General features: G+C 42.4%; 1 protein-coding gene across 4 annotated transcripts in view; it reads left to right on the top strand.

Annotated features, from left to right (window-relative positions):
• The first annotated feature begins 626 nt into the window (after positions 1–626).
• The window catches only part of CNOT1 (CCR4-NOT transcription complex subunit 1), a 135,957-nt gene continuing 121,071 nt past the window's right edge, over positions 627–15,512 (top strand). The window contains exon 1 of one of the 4 annotated variants that reach the window (XM_058279908.1): positions 627–784. The gene's annotated coding sequence lies outside the window, so the exon portion shown is untranslated. The remainder of the gene's footprint in view (positions 785–15,512) is intronic. The other 3 variants (XM_058279909.2, XM_058279907.2, XM_058279906.2) reach the window with 3 other exon arrangements.

A 15,512-nucleotide genomic window follows, 5' to 3' on the forward strand; every position in this document is an offset into this window, starting at 1 on the left:
TACATATCCCAGGATGCAAAGCACCACCACACTAGACCTAATCTAGCTTGTTTCCTGGTAGTGGTCGGTCCTCACTTTACTCCACTCTAAGGAAAGGGGCGGGATGGGAGGGGAATGTTTAGGCTTGAAAGCCCTGTACGTAGTCTTCCAGACCGTGACGTTAAGAAAGAGGAAAGGAAGTGGGGGAACGCTGTTTCACTCTGAATCCCAAATTGTTACCGCGCAGAGTGGCGAGCGTCTGTGGGCTACCTTCAGTTTACTGTTTCTCAAAAGCAATGCGAAGCTCCCATTGGCCGAAGACCTCGAGGGCAGGTGGGAAGTCTGTGGAGCCCTGAATCGAAGTTACTTGCCTTTTCTCATTGGTCTTTGCCTCGAGCGCAGGCGCTAAGAGCTCCGACTCGAGTCCCTAGGGGCTGGTGAGCGGCAATTGGTCAAAGCCCGCGAAGTAGGAGTCCGGATTGGTAGTTGCTAGTAGGAGCCTGGTTTCTTCCTTGACTTCTGCAAGCGATGGTGCTTGATTGGTTTAAATCCGCGGGCACCTGTCGGTGATTGGGCGGGCGCCACGGGCGGGGTACGGTCATTGGCTGATGCTGAGGCCATCCCTCCTCGGGCGGGCAGCGAATGATGAAGTGAGAACGGGGAGGGGAAAGGCCGCGACGTGAGCGCGCGACCTCCGGCGCCATTTTGTAGAGAAACAAGCGGAGTTAACCGAAGCGGGGTCGAGGAAAGCCGGAGTGGGGGACCCAGGAGTTTCCTGTGTCCAGCGCCGCCGGAGCCGCCTGAGGTGAGGTGGACTTGAGTCAGGGGCTGCAGTAGGCGTGCCGTGTCAGCTACGGAACGCGAGAACCGGTGGGGGAAGAAACGGGGGGTGGTCCCGGGGCCATTGGAAGCGTTTCCCGAAGCTCCGGGGAGTGAGGGGCAGCCGGGACGGGAAATTGGCTAGGCGAGAGAGGGCGGCTCTCCTCACGGTTCGCGGGAGCTTCGGATCCTGAAGAGAGGCGGCCAGGGCGAAGGCTCCGGGAAGGGGACGGCGGAGCGCGGGGAGAGACCCGGGGTGGTCGCCGGCCCGGGCCTGGAGGTTCTGAGGGCGATGGTGGTGGCGGCAATTCGGGCCGCTTGGGCCTCGCTTCGCGCGGGCTGCGCCCTCCTCAGACTCCACCAACCTCCCTTAACTGCTCTGTTCTCTCGGAGCTTTCCGATGGGTGCAGTGGGCATCGACCCCCGGAGGCCTAGCTTCTCGGGCAGCGGGTCCGTGTTTGGAGTTGTTGCTAGCTGCGAGTTTTTCAGGAGCTACTTGTCTTCCCTTACTCCCCAGCACGTTGTCAGACCCCAGGGTTTCGGGTGGCTGCGGGTGGGAGGGGCGGGCGGGAGCGAGCACTTCCTTATTACTTCTGGCCGCAGGTTTTGTTCCACTTGCGCGCCGGTGCGCTCCACACTTTAGCGGAGATCGACCTCCACTTACACGCCCGGTGTCTGCGATGGTGGCGGTTCTCCCCATCCGTTGGGAGTCCTCCTAGTGAGCGAACACTTGTAGGCCTCAGAGCTGGTGAGAGAGTTGCTACAGATCTTTCAGGGGTTACTTAAGACCAAACACCCAAATGATACCTCTGCAGAATTCTCTCAGCTGCCCTCACACAGATATTACTTCCACGAAGAATAAGTTTTATTGGTTAAAACACACACAACTGTTTGATAATCTGTGCGTGTTTGAAAACGTTTAAAGTAAACTTTATTAATAAGTAAATTATTGCCCCTGTAGTCACCCAGTCAAAGTCTGTTTTAATCTCCCTGCCTGTTCCTTTATAATTCAATTGTATGTGAGTACTTGGGAGTTTTTTTTAAATTTTATTAAACAATCAATAATTGAATGTATTCGAGTATTTTTCGAAAAAAATCTGAACAGCTCCCTCACGGACAGGCTCTTTGATAGGAATAGTGATAGATGGGTGAAAAAATAAGGATAGGGCAGGAAAAATTTGGAAGTATGTCACACAGATTAGGAACAAACTTGTTTTTATTGAAGTATTTGAATTGAATACTTTAGTGATTTGTGACCCTAGTTGAGATTGCTACCCTTCCAAAGATAGGAGGTGTAGTATTTTAGATATCAATAAGATATATGGTAACAGTTTAAGTAATCATGTTTTAGGACATGGCAAATTGTTACCTTGTCTAAGGGGGAAGTGGGTTGATGATACATAAAGTTTTAGGCACCTAGCTATGCTTTGAAATGGTAGCATGTGGATAAAACTTGTTTGGAAAGTTGGTCTCATTTCAATAAGTGTGAGTGACTGAGCCATCAGTGGAAACTCAGCAAGTCTAGAATCAAGGAACAAAGACTTGACCATTACACTGTAACTGAAAATATTTACCCTTACCTAAGACTGTAATCTTAGAAGTTTTAAGGCAAGGTTTTGTGTCATGGTGTAACAGAACCGAAATGTTCTTCCTGGTTCCTAACTCACTTGGATGGATCCCTGGCCTAGTTTCTTTCTGTTCTCTAAATTTCTACTGGAGGTTTAAATCCTGGTTTCCTTAACTTGTACTGTGATATCTTCTTGCCTTCGCATTAAGTCGTTAAAAACAAAGCTGTCTTCAAAACATGTTTTAAAGACTAATCTCAAATTTTCCTTGCATGTTGCTTTTTCCAGGTATGTTTTTGGTGTTTTGATCCAGTTATGAGAAGCTTTCTTTTTAACGAGCTTAATTTATGAACTTGATTCTTTATTTAAATCACTCTGTGAGGTAAAAAATCTTTGGCACTCAGTGCCACCATAGAAGGGAATGGGACCACAGTAACTCTAATTGAATGCTGTCAGATATTTTAAGATGCAGATTTTTTTCATACAGTATTTGTTATACTTCTTAAATTAACAAAAATAGTAGTCTTCCATTTTGAAATGCAGTATCTTAAGAATTTGGTATATTATTTTATGAAAGAACAAAACTGACTTTTAAGTCACAGAAAAATACTGTCTGAAGCAGTTCTTAAACAGCCTCTGACCAAACTGAACTTCCTGCTGGGAAGTTTCAAAATGACAACCCACTGAATCTTATTTAAGTTTTTATTTATAGAAAACTGGTAATTTTTTCCCATTTGCTCACAGTTTTCCAGCAGCATGTTTCAAAGCTAAAATTAAAGAATTTTGCACCGTATGTACACAATCGTTTATTTTAATATACTTTTCAGTCATAAATTTGCAAGAGTAGCAAACCAATAAAACATTTTAATTGTTCCTTGAAAAGTCTCTTTTGAGAAGTCTCATTAGAGGGATAGACTTAATCTGGACGCAGGCACTGAGATTTGAAGGAAGTGCTGCCTTTGAGAGTGTAGAGTGAAGATTTAAGAAATGCAGCTCTGCTCTTAATGGCTGGAAAGCTCCAGGATAGTATGTCTTGTTTCATTTTCTTAGAGTCGTTGGAAGGAAATTGCTAAGATGTTGAATGAGAAATTAAACTATCTGCAGGAGAGTTATTTTGTGATGTTGGATTAATTATTTTAAATATAAAGTGGGTTGAAAGTATATTTTAAAAGACACCATCATAATGTTTTTAAGCTTCATATTAAGTACTTCAATATTTTCCCTTTCAGATAGTTAAATCAGTTCTTAGTTTTGAAATGCAGTATAACTTTAAAAATTTTATGTAGACCCATCATAAGAATAGTCATCCCTTGTCTAATTTTCAGATCCCTTATCTTTTGTACAGTAACTTTCTATTTTTAGTATCTTCTCTCCATTTATTTATTCGTTTTATTACCTAAATAATATGTGAATATATTCTAATTGTAAAATATTCTAGGAATCTTGTTAATTCTTTAAATCACTGCCAATTTGCTTCCTAAATCACTGTTTTGAAAATATAATTTCTTTGTCAAAAGTCCTTCAAACACCACATTACTGTCTTCAGTTGTAGCCAAAAGATTGCTGCAAAGTACTCCCAAATACATTTTTGACCCTTTTATCTGAAATGTCCTCCTCATCTCTGTCTACTCAAACTTTATCCATCATTCCAAACTCAAATGTTCTGTCTGTAAATCTTTTCCCTGGTCATTCTAAGCTAATTAATTTCTCACATTCCTTTCAGCCTCCTAAAGACTACTTCGGAAGTTCCACTTAGCTGTACCATATACTGCTTTCTAAGTTTTCTGTCTCATATGATAGGGGGCAAGGAGTTTCCCCTTTCCTCAAACATAAATTCACATTGCCCTGAATTGTAATTGAATAACACTTTATTTGCTACAGTTGGGTAGATATATAGAGCTTGGCATTCTTGGAAAATAGTACACTTTGGTTTGTTCTTTTAGCAGATGAACTATCATTTTGGTGCTATATATTTAGAATTCTGTTTGACATCTTTTATGATTAAACTTTAAAAGTTGGTCACACAGGAAATTGAAGCCCAAGAAAGTGAGGTGATTTCCTTCATTTAAGATCAGCTAGTGGCAAAGCAGAGACTAGATCAGGCTATCCTTGTAATGTTCTGTTTTTCCGTACTATTTGAACAAGTATTAACATTACTAGAGTCCAGTACAAGGAAAGGAAAGATATATGAATTTGGTAGATTATTCTCTCTTTTTAAATAAACTGTGTGATCAACCCGTTTCATTTTTTTAAAAATAATTTATTGAGGTCAAATTCACATAACATAAAATTAACCATTTTAAAGTAAGCAGTTCAGTGGCATTTAGTACATTCAACAGTGTTGTGTAACTACCACCTTTGTCAGTTCGAAGACATGTCCATTCCCTCCAAAGTAAAACCCCTATCTTTTTTAGCAGTTTTCCCCCATTTTGCCCTCTCCTCAGTCCCTGGCAACCAACATTCTCTGTCTCTATGGATATAACTATTCTGAATATTTTGTATAAGTAGAATCATACAATATAAGCTCTTTTGTGTTTGGCTTAGCACAGTATTTTCAAGGTTCATCCATGTTTGTAGCATGTGTCAGTACTTCATTCCCCCACCACCCCCCCCCCTTTTTTTTTTGTAAAGGTATACCGGGTCTGGGGATTGAACCCTGGACCTTGTGTGGAAAGCCGGCACTCAACCACTAAGCAATGTAGGCTCCCCTGAGTTGTTTTTTTTGTTTGTTTATTTGTTTGCTTGTTTCTGTTTTTAGGAGGCCCTGGGGACCAAACCTGGGACCTCCCATGTGGGAAACTGGTGCTCAGCCACTTGAATCACATGTGCTCCCACTTCTTTGCTTTGCAAAGAATAATCCATTGAATGTATATACCACAAATTCTTTATCCTTTCATAGATGGACATTTGGGTTATTTTTCCTTTTTCCAGTTGTCTTTTTTCTTTAATTTTAAAAATTCAGAATGAAATTTATTTAGTTGTAGAAATATTGATTATATTTTGCCTTTTACTGGAGAATTTTGAACAAATACAAAAGTAGACAGCACATAATAACCTCATTGTCCGGTCATCAACAACTATCACCAGCTCATTACTCATCCTGCCCCAGCTGTATCCCTATCCACTTATCTCCACACTGAAACATTTGGGCTGTTTTCATTCTTTCCTTTCTTTTTTTTTTTTTAAAGGAAGTACTAGGGATTGAACCCAGGACCTTGTACATGGGAAGTAGGCACTTAGCCACTGAGTACATCTGCCCCCAGTAAGACTTGGTTTTTTCTTTTTTGTCGTTGTTTGTTTTTAGGAGGTACATGGGAAGCTGGTGCTCAACCACTTAAACTACATCCTCTCTATTCTTTAAGGAGGTTTTGGCAGTTGAACTTGAGACTTCTTACATGCAAATCAGGCAGTCAACCACTAAGCTTCACCTGCTCGTTTCCAGTTGTCTTTTTTTTTTTCCTCTAAGATTTATTTTTTTAAATCTCCCCACCCACTCATTGTCTGCACTTGCTGTGAGTTTGTCTTCCTTATTTCCTTAGGAGGCACTGGGAACTGAATCTGGGACCTGGGATGTGGGAGGGAGGCACTTAATTGAGCCACCTCTGTTCCTGCTTTGTTGTATCACATTATGTTTTCCTTGTGATTCTTGTTGCGCCAGCTTGCTGCACCTTCCCATCACGGCAGCTTGTTGTCTTTAGGAGGCACCGGGAACCGAACTAGGGACATCCCATGTGGTAGGCAGGAGCCCAATTGCCTGAGCCACATCTGCTTTCCATCTAGTTGTCTTTTTTTTTTTCAAGTTGTATTTTATTTACTTTTTCCCCTCTCAATTGTTTTGTGCTCGCTCTCTGCTCATCTTTTTAGGAGACACTGGGAACGGAACCTGGGACCTCCCAGGTGCGAGGGAGGCACCCAATAGCTTGAGCCCTCTCTGCTCCAGTTTGTTATGTCTCATTATGTTTCCTCATGGTTATTCTTCACTGAGTCATATAGTTGTGTCAACTGTTCACACTAGTCCATTGTGTCAGCTCGCTGTCTTTGCTTGTCTTCTTTAGGAGGCACTGGGAACTGAACCCTGGACCTCCCATCTTGTAGGTGTTTCCCAGCTGCTTGAGCCACATCTGCTTCCCCATCTACTTGTCTTTTTTTTTTTTTTTTAAAGATTTATTTATTTATTTAATTCCCCCCCTCCCCCGGTTGTCTGTTCTCTGTGTCTATTTGCTGCGTCTTGTTTCTTTGTCCGCTTCTCTTGTCGTCAGCGGCACGGGAAGTGTGGGTGGCTCCATTCCTGGGCAGGCTGCACTTTTTTCGCGCTGGGCGGCTCTCCTTCCGGGCACACTCCTTGCGCGTGGGGCTCCCCTAAGCGGGGGAAACCCCTACGTGGCACGGCACTCCTTGCGCACATCAGCACTGCGCATGGGCCAGCTGCACACGGGTCAAGGAGGCCCGGGGTTTGAACCGCGGACCTCCCATGTGGTAGACGGACGCCCTAACCACTGGGCCAAGTCCGTTTCCCTCTACTTGTCTTTTGAAAGACAGAAAGTTTGTCATTTTGCAACTAAAATCCTTGGAGTTTCATCTTATAGTTCAGTAATTTACTTTCGTTTAATAGATTGAATTTTAAACATCATTATCATCTATTAATAATTCTGTGTAATTAAACTTTTTTTGTTTTAAAAGATTTATTTTATTTATTTCTCTCCCCTTCCACCGCTCCATTGTCTGCTCTCTGTGTCTATTTGCTGTGTGTTCTTCTGTGCCCACTTGCATTATTCGGCGGCACTGGGAATCTGTGTCTCTTTTTTGTTGCATCATCTTGCTGCATCAGCTCTCTGTGGCTCCACTCCTGGGTGGGCTGCACTTTTTGTGTGCGGGGTGGCTCTCCTTGTGGGGCGCACATCTTGCATCTGGGGCACCCCTACGCAGGGATGCCTCTTTGTGGCATGGCACTCCTTGTACGCAGCAGCACTGCTCATGGGCCAACTTACCACATGGGACAGGAGGCCCTGGGGATCGAACCCTGGACCCTCCATATGGTAGATGGACACTCTATCATTTGAGCCACAGTCTGCTTCCCTTAAACTTTTAAATGTTGGTTCCACAACCCCCCCAGCAGTGTTTTTGGAGGACAAGACACAAAATTGCAGTTTTTCATTTCTTTGGTATGAAAATGTGAAACTAGTGTGACAAGGAAACAGTCTTTTCTGTTAAAATTAATGTGAGTGTTCATTCCTTAACATCAGTGTAATAAACTTGTAGCTCTGCTGAGGCTTCCTGAGGACTTAGCATTTAAAGAAATTCTCCAGTACTATAAATTGAAGAGTACAGATATTTGAGTTGGATTTTCTTTTGGCTTAGTTCTGTTTTTTTAAATAAAAGACATAACTTCAAGAAGGATAGTCACTGTTTTTATCTCTTAGCCCTATGAATATATATACCTCATGGCTTTTAAAAAGTTACTGGAAAGGTATTTTAGAATAGTCAAGTCCAGATCTGAAACTTGGTTCTTTTTTTTTTTTTTAAAGACTTATTTTTTATTTCTCTCCTCTCCCCCCCCCGCCCCCAGTTGTCTGTTCTCTTTGTCCATTTGCTCTGTGTTCTTCTGTGTCTGCTTGTACTCTTGTCAGTGGCACTGGGAATCTGTCTCTTTTTGTTGTGTCATCTTGCTGTGTCAGCTCATCATGTGCGGTGCCACTCCTGGGCCGGCTGCACTTTTCTCGTGTGGGGCGGCTTTCCTTATGGGGTGCACTCCTTGAGTGTGGGCCTCTGCTACGCGGGGGACACCCCTGTGTGGCACGGCACTCCATGTGGACATCAGCACTGTGCGTGGGCCAGCTCACCACACGGGCCAGGAGGCCCTGGGTTTGAATCCTGGACCTCCCATGTGGTAGGTGGATGCTCTGTCTGTTGAGCCAAATCCGCTTCCCTGAAACTTGGTTCTTTTCTGAGTTTGGAGTAAGCATGTTTTTTTGGCTCTCTTCATGGTCTCAGTCTTTAAAAATAAGGGATTTATTTGCTAACAACTGCTAACACAGTATTTTGAATTGTGTTGATGTATAAGGTTGGATAAGTTCTTGTTGAAAAACAGACATACTTCTGAGATACTGTGGGTTTGGTTCTGGACCACTTCAATAGAGCAAGTCACATGAACTTTTTGTTTCCCAGTACATATAAAAGTTATGTTTATACTATACTATGGTCTATTAAGTATACAGTAGCATTATGTCTAAAAAATTAATGTACATACCTTAATTAAATATACTCTTGTTAAAAAAGGCTAGCCATCTTCTGAGCCTTCACTGCGTTATCTTTTTGTTGGTGGAGTTTTGCCACAATGTTGATTGCTGCTGACTGATCTGGGTGTTAGTTGCTGAAGGTTAGGGTGGCTGTGACAGTTTCTTAAAATTAGCGTTGAAGTTGGCCACATGACTTGACTTTTCCTTTCATGAAAGATTTCTCTGTAGCATGTGATGCTATTTGATAGCATTTTACCCACAGAACTTCTTTCTTTAAATTTCTTTTCTTATGTCAAATCCTGCCTGCTGCCTTATCAAATATGTTTATGTAATATTCTAAATTCTTCGTTGTCAGTCCACCAGTGTTCACAACATCTTCACCAGGAGTAGTTTCCATCTCAAGAAACCACTTTCCTCATCTGTAAGAAGCAATTCTTTATCCATTTAAGTTTTATCATGAGATTGCAGCAATTCAGTCACATCTTCAGGGTCCACTTTCTAATTCTCCTTCTCTTGCTATTTCCAGCACATCTGCAATTACTTCCTCCACTGAAATCTTGAACCCCTCAAAATCACCTGACAGGGTTGGAATCAACTTTAAAACTTTGTTAATGTTGAAATTTTAACCTTCTCCCAATAATTACCCATGTTCTTAATGGTTTCTAGAATGGTGAATCCTTTCTAGAAGGTTTTCAGTTTACTTTGCCTAGATCCATTAGAGGAATTGCTGTTGGTGGCATGTATAGCCTTATGAAATGTATTTCTTCAGTCATCACACTTGAAAGTCAAAAATAACCCCTTGATCCAATGCCTTTAGAATGAATGTCGTATTACTGGTATGGAAACAGCACTCATCTTGTTGTCCATCTCCAATCAGAGATCTTGGGTGACCAGTTGTATTGTCAATGAGCAGGAATATTTTGAAAGGAATAATTTTTTTCTTAGCAGTAGTTATCAGCAGTGGGTTTAACGTATTTGTTAAACCATTTTATAAACAGATGTGCTGTCATCTAGTTTTTCTTATATTTGTAGAGCACAGACGGAATAGATTTAGCATAATTCCTAAGGGTTTTCAGAATGGTTAATGAATATTAGCTTCCACTTAAAATCACCGGCTGCATTAGCCCCCAGTAAGAGAGTCAGCCTGTTCTTTGAAGCAACACATTGGCTTTCCTCTAGCAATGAAAATCCTAGATGGCATCATCTTCCAATAGACGGCTATTCCGTCTACATTGAACATCTGTTGTTTAGTGTAACCACCTTTATCAGTCATCTTAGCTAGAACTTCTGGATAACTTGCTGCAGCTTCTACATCAGCACTTGCTGCTTCACCTTGCACAGATGAAGATGGCTAAATTTCATGAACCTATCTCTGCTAGCTTCAAACTTTTCTTCTGCACATTCTTCACCTCGTTCAGCCGTTATGTAATTGAAGAGAGTTAGGGCCTTGCTCCAGATTAGGCTTTGATTTAAGAGAATATTGTGGCTGGTTTGATTTTCTATCCAGACCACTAAAATTTTTTCCATATTAGCAATAAGGCTGTTTTGCTTTATCATTTGTGTGTTTACTGGAGTAGCACTTTTATTTTTAATTTAATTTTTTATTTCTCTCCACCTCCTTGTATTTCACTTGCTGAGTCCGTGTGTCTTCCTTGTTTTTGTAGGAGGCACTGGGAGCTGAACCTGGGACCTCCAGTGTTGGAGGGAGGGTCTGATCACTTGAGCCCCCTCTACTCCCTGCTTTGTTGTGTGTCTCATTCTGTTTTTTCTCCCCATGTCTCTGTTGTGTTGTCTTGCAGTACCTGCCTGTCGTATCAGCTCACTGTCTTCTTTAGGAGGCACCAGGAACCTCTGCTCCCTGCTTTGTTGTGTCTCCCATTATATTATTTTCTTCTTGTGTCTCTTGCTGTGTCAGCTTGCTGCTCCTGCCGGTCATGCCAGCTCACCATCTTTTTTTAGGAGGCAGTGGGATCTGAACCAGTGACCTCCCATGTGGTAGGTAGGAGCCCAGTTGCTTGAGCCACATCTGCTTCCCTGGAGTAGCACTTTTAATTTCCTTCAGGAACTTTTCCTTTGCATTCACAACTTGGCTAATTGTTTGGTATAAGACGCCTAGCTTTCAGCCTATGAAAGCCTTTTCTTTTTTGTTATAATTTACTTTTTTTCCCTCCCCCTCCCCCGCCCTGCTGTTTTTGCTGTCTTTGCTGTCTGTGTCCATTTGCTGTGTGATCTTTTGTATCTCTTTCTGTCTTCTTTTTTTTTTCCCCTTAAAGATTTATTTATTTAATATCCCCCCCCCCCGCCCCCCCCGTTGTCTGTTCTCTGTGTCTATTTGCTGCGTCTTGTTCTTTGTCCGCTTCTGTTGTCGTCAGCGGCATGGTAAGTGTGGGCGGCGCCATTCCTGGGCAGGCTGCACTTTCTTTCGCGCTGGGCGGCTCTCCTTACGGGGCGCACTCCTTGTGCGTGGGGCTCCCCTATGCTGGGACACCCCTGTGTGGCAGGGCACTGCTTGTGCGCATCAGCACTGCGCGTGGGCCAGCTCCACACAGGTGAAGGAGACCCGGGGTTAGAGCTGCGGACCTCCCATGTGGTAGTTCCTAACCACTGGGCCAAGTCCGTTTCCCTGTTTCTGTCTTCTTGTTTTTCTCCTCTAGGATACACCAGGCTTTAATCCTGGGGACCTCCAATGTAGACAGAGGTGCCCTGTGAATTGTGCCACCTCAGTTCCTGGTTCTGCTGTGCTTCACCTTGAATCTTCCCTTCATCTCTTCTTGCATCATCATCTTGCTGCATGACTCGCTTGCGTGGGCACTGGCTCACTGCTGGCTCACCACATGGGCACTTGGCTAACTGCGCAGGCACTTGCTCACCGTTGAGGGATGCTTTCTCTTCTTTTTCACCAGAGGCCCTCGGAAACAAACTGGGTCCTCCCATATGGTAGGTGGAGGCCCTATAAGCTTAAATCACATCTGCTTCTTCTATCAAAAGCTTTTGACATGCCTTCCTTGCTAAGCTTAATCATTTCTTTTGATTTGAAGTGAGAGCAGCTAGCGACTCCTCCTTTCATTTGAACACTTAGGAGGCTCTTGTAAAGTTATTAATTTGCCTAATTTCAGTGTTGTGTCTCAGGGAATAAGGAGGCCCTAGAAGAGGAAGATAGGGAAATGGCCAGTTGGTGGAACAGTCAGAACACATAACATTTATCATTAACTTTGCTGTCTTATATGGGCATAGTTTGTGGCACCCCAAAACAGGTACAATAGTGAGATCAAAGATTACAGATCACAGATCACCATAACAGATAGAATAATAAATGAAAATGTTTGAAATACTTGAGACTTACCAAAGTGTGACATAGACACGAAATGAGCCTTTGCTGTTGGGAAAATGGTGCTGATAGACTTGCTCAGTGTAGAGTTAACACAAATGTTTAATTTGTGAAAAGCACAGTATTTGCAAAGCACAATACAATGAGGTATGCCTGTACACAAAAGGCTTTAAAATGTTCTTTAAAAATTAAGGTTCAGGAAGCAGATGTGGCTCAAGTGATAGGGCTTCCGCCTACCGTATGGGAGGACCCAGGTTCGATCCCTGGAGCCTCCTGGTGAAAAAAAAAGAAAGCGTGCCTGCATGGCAAGCTGAGTGTCTGTGCGGTGAGAGTGCCTGTGTGGTGAGCCAGTGGCCATGCCATTGAGTCACGCAGCAAGATGGTGACACAACAGAAAGAAAGACAAAGGGGAGGGTTAAGGTGAAGCACAGCAGAAACCAGGAACTGAGGTAGTGCAGTTAATGGAACCTCTCTCCACTTCAGAGCTTTGGGGCATTCACACCTGTGTTTTTGCTCTTTAGTTTGAAGAGGTAAGTATACCATGTGTACACGAACTACTGCTTTGGATCCACCCTTGCTTCCCTACAGTTCATTCAGTTTAGCATCCATAGTGATTCTTCTTTTTATTTTATTTTTAATTTTTAAAAAAGATTTATTTATTTTTATTTATTTCTCTCCCCCCCCACCCCTATTGTCTGTTCTCTGTGTCTATTTGCTGTGTGTTCTTCTTTGTCTGCTTTTGTTGTTGTCAGTGGCATGGGAATCTGTGTTTCTTTTTGTTGCATCATCTTGTTGTGTCAGCTCTCTGTGTGTGCGGCACCATTCCTGGGCAGGCTGCACTTTCTTTCGTGCTGGGCGGCTCTCCTTACGGGGCGCACTCCTTGTGCGTGGGGCTCCCCTATGCTGGGACACCCCTGTGTGGCAGGGCACTCCTTGTGCGCATCAGCACTGCGCGTGGGCCAGCTCCACACAGGTGAAGGAGACCCGGGGTTAGAGCTGCGGACCTCCCATGTGGTAGTTCCTAACCACTGGGCCAAGTCTGCCGCCCGTAATTCTTGCATTTTAAAACTCATATCATGTCATCCTGCTAAAAACTGTCCATTGCGTCTCCATTTCTTTCCGTAAAAGCCAAATAAAAGTCTTTTTATCACCTTTCGGGTCTGATCCTGCCCCTTCACATATTTTCCACCCCCCAAACTTATGCTCTTCTTACCCTTCCCTGCCTCACTAAGTTTGCTTCAACTACTCTTGTCTGCTTGCTTTTCCTCACACATGCCAGGCACTCTTTGAGGGAACCTTTGCATTGACTGATTGTTCTGCCTGGAACATCATTCTAGATGATATTGTGTGGCTTAATTCCTCAGTTCCTTCAAGTCTAGTCTACTCAAATACCACTTTCTCAATAAGGTGCACTCTGCCCACCCTACTTAAAATTGCAATCCTTCCCTTTCCTGTTTACCTTTACCTTGCCATTTTTCTTTATTACTTAGCATCTCCTAATATGCCACATATACATTCTTTATGATAATTATTTATCTCCCCCAGTGGGAATGCAGAGATATGTGACTGTTCACTGATGTATACCAAGTATCTGGCACAGAATATGTCCTCAATAAATAATTGGATGAATATGCTTAATAGTTAAATGGAAACTGATAGTTCTCTCATAGTTGTGATCACTACTTCACATAAGCCATTTACTGTTTCATACTATCTTGTTGATTTAAATTGTGCTTGGTTTTATGTTCATGTTATGAGAAGTCCATCCATTGTGAGGTATTAGCATCTTGGGCATAAAGTGGGTACAGGGACCATTTTCTCAACAAGGGCACTATTGGTATTTGGTTAGGAGAGTACTTCATTGTTGATAATGTCCTTGAAGATGTTTTTTGCATCTTCCATTCTCAATGAATGCCAGTACCCCAACCCCCCAGCCCCAAACATTTCAAAATGCTTTTGAAACTCCACAGTTTACTGCAGTATTCTATTGAGATTCAGAAGTTTTTTTTTTTAAATTTATTTCTCTACCCTTCCCCGCCCCCCCCCCCAGTTGTCTGCTCTGTGTCCATTTGCTGTGTATTCTGTGTCCGCTTGTGTTCTTGTCAGTGGCACCTGGAATCTGTCTCTCTTTGTTGCATCATCTTGCTATGTCAGCTCTCCCTGTGTGCAGCGCCATTCCTGGGCAGGCTGCACTTTTTTCTCTACATTTTAACATCTCTGAAATTGGGATGTGACTTATGTCATGAGAAGTAGTGTGTCATAGAAAAATGCTGCCAATTAAGCTTGCTTATCGAAATATGAAATATGGTATTACAGTTAAAATTTGATGTCTTTTATTTGAAACATGGTATATACCTTCCACTCATAAAAAATAGTTTTGTCTCAAGTATTGTCTTTCAAATTGTAGGTTATGAATTTCGGGAGTCACACCAGCATTAAAAAGGGATATAGTAGAAATCTAGGGTACAGCTGCATCACTCAAGTACTATTTCATCAAACTTGTTTCAGGTACACATAAGTGTGGGTATTGTGTAACAATGTGTGATGTATTGTAGGTCTTAGGTGATTTACTAGCTTTGCCACTTGAGTGGGCCAGGAAACCATTATTAGTGTTATTAAGGGCAGAGTTTTTGTCAGAGAAGTTAATGAAGGTGACCTTAAAGAAAAACCAATATGATAATCACAGATAATTATCACCATCTCCAGTGGATGGTAAAGGTGGAAGAAATTTTCCATCTTTATTTACTACATTTTATTTCTCTTAAAAAGTCTAGCCAAATTATATTTTAAGGGCCTAAAAATAGAATACTGTCTACTGATATTAGACATACAAAGATTCTGGACAGTTTTCAATACTCAGAGCTGGTTGTTTGGTTGGAAGTAGTGGTAAGAAAGAGAAACAGAATAAAGCTGAAGTATGTCTGTGGGAGTTGATGAAAAGGATAATATACATGCAACAATAGTGAAGAGTGTAATTTTATTTTATAGTGCATAATACATACTTTTGGGGGTGGGGGAGTAGATTCACCATAGCTGTAGTAGTCTCTGGGAGGCTTTGGAGGGGGTGGGGCTTGAACTAGGCCTTTTCTTCCTGTACTTATTTCCTTGTGCTTTAGTTTGAGCTCCTTACCCAACTTCCAGTGACCGTCTCTTGAAGGTCATGAGCAATCCATTAATTGCCAAATCATATAATTTATAATTCTTTGCTCTTGTACACTGAAGGACATGTTCCTCTTTCAATCTCTTCTTCATACTTTCCAAATTTAAGGATGCATAAGTTACCAATTGTTGCATAACAGATAATCCCCAAAATTAGCTGCTTAAACTCCCCACCATTTGTATCTCGCTGTATGTTTGTTTTGTGCTAGTCTTTTTTTTTTTTTTTTTTTTTTTTTTTTTAGCCACTGGGAACCAAACCTAGAACTTCCCATGTTGTAGGCAGGCTCCTAACTGCTTGAACCACATCCGCTTCCCCTCTCTAATATGTTTGTATTTATATTTTGTGTAGTCGGAGTCAAGCAATATGTAGTACCTTTTGAAAGGCCAACTAAGTTTTCATTATAACACACGTTAGGTTTCTTCCAT

This window comes from Dasypus novemcinctus, chromosome 18, assembly GCF_030445035.2.
Source record: "Dasypus novemcinctus isolate mDasNov1 chromosome 18, mDasNov1.1.hap2, whole genome shotgun sequence".
NCBI classification, from domain to species: Eukaryota; Metazoa; Chordata; class Mammalia; order Cingulata; family Dasypodidae; genus Dasypus; species Dasypus novemcinctus.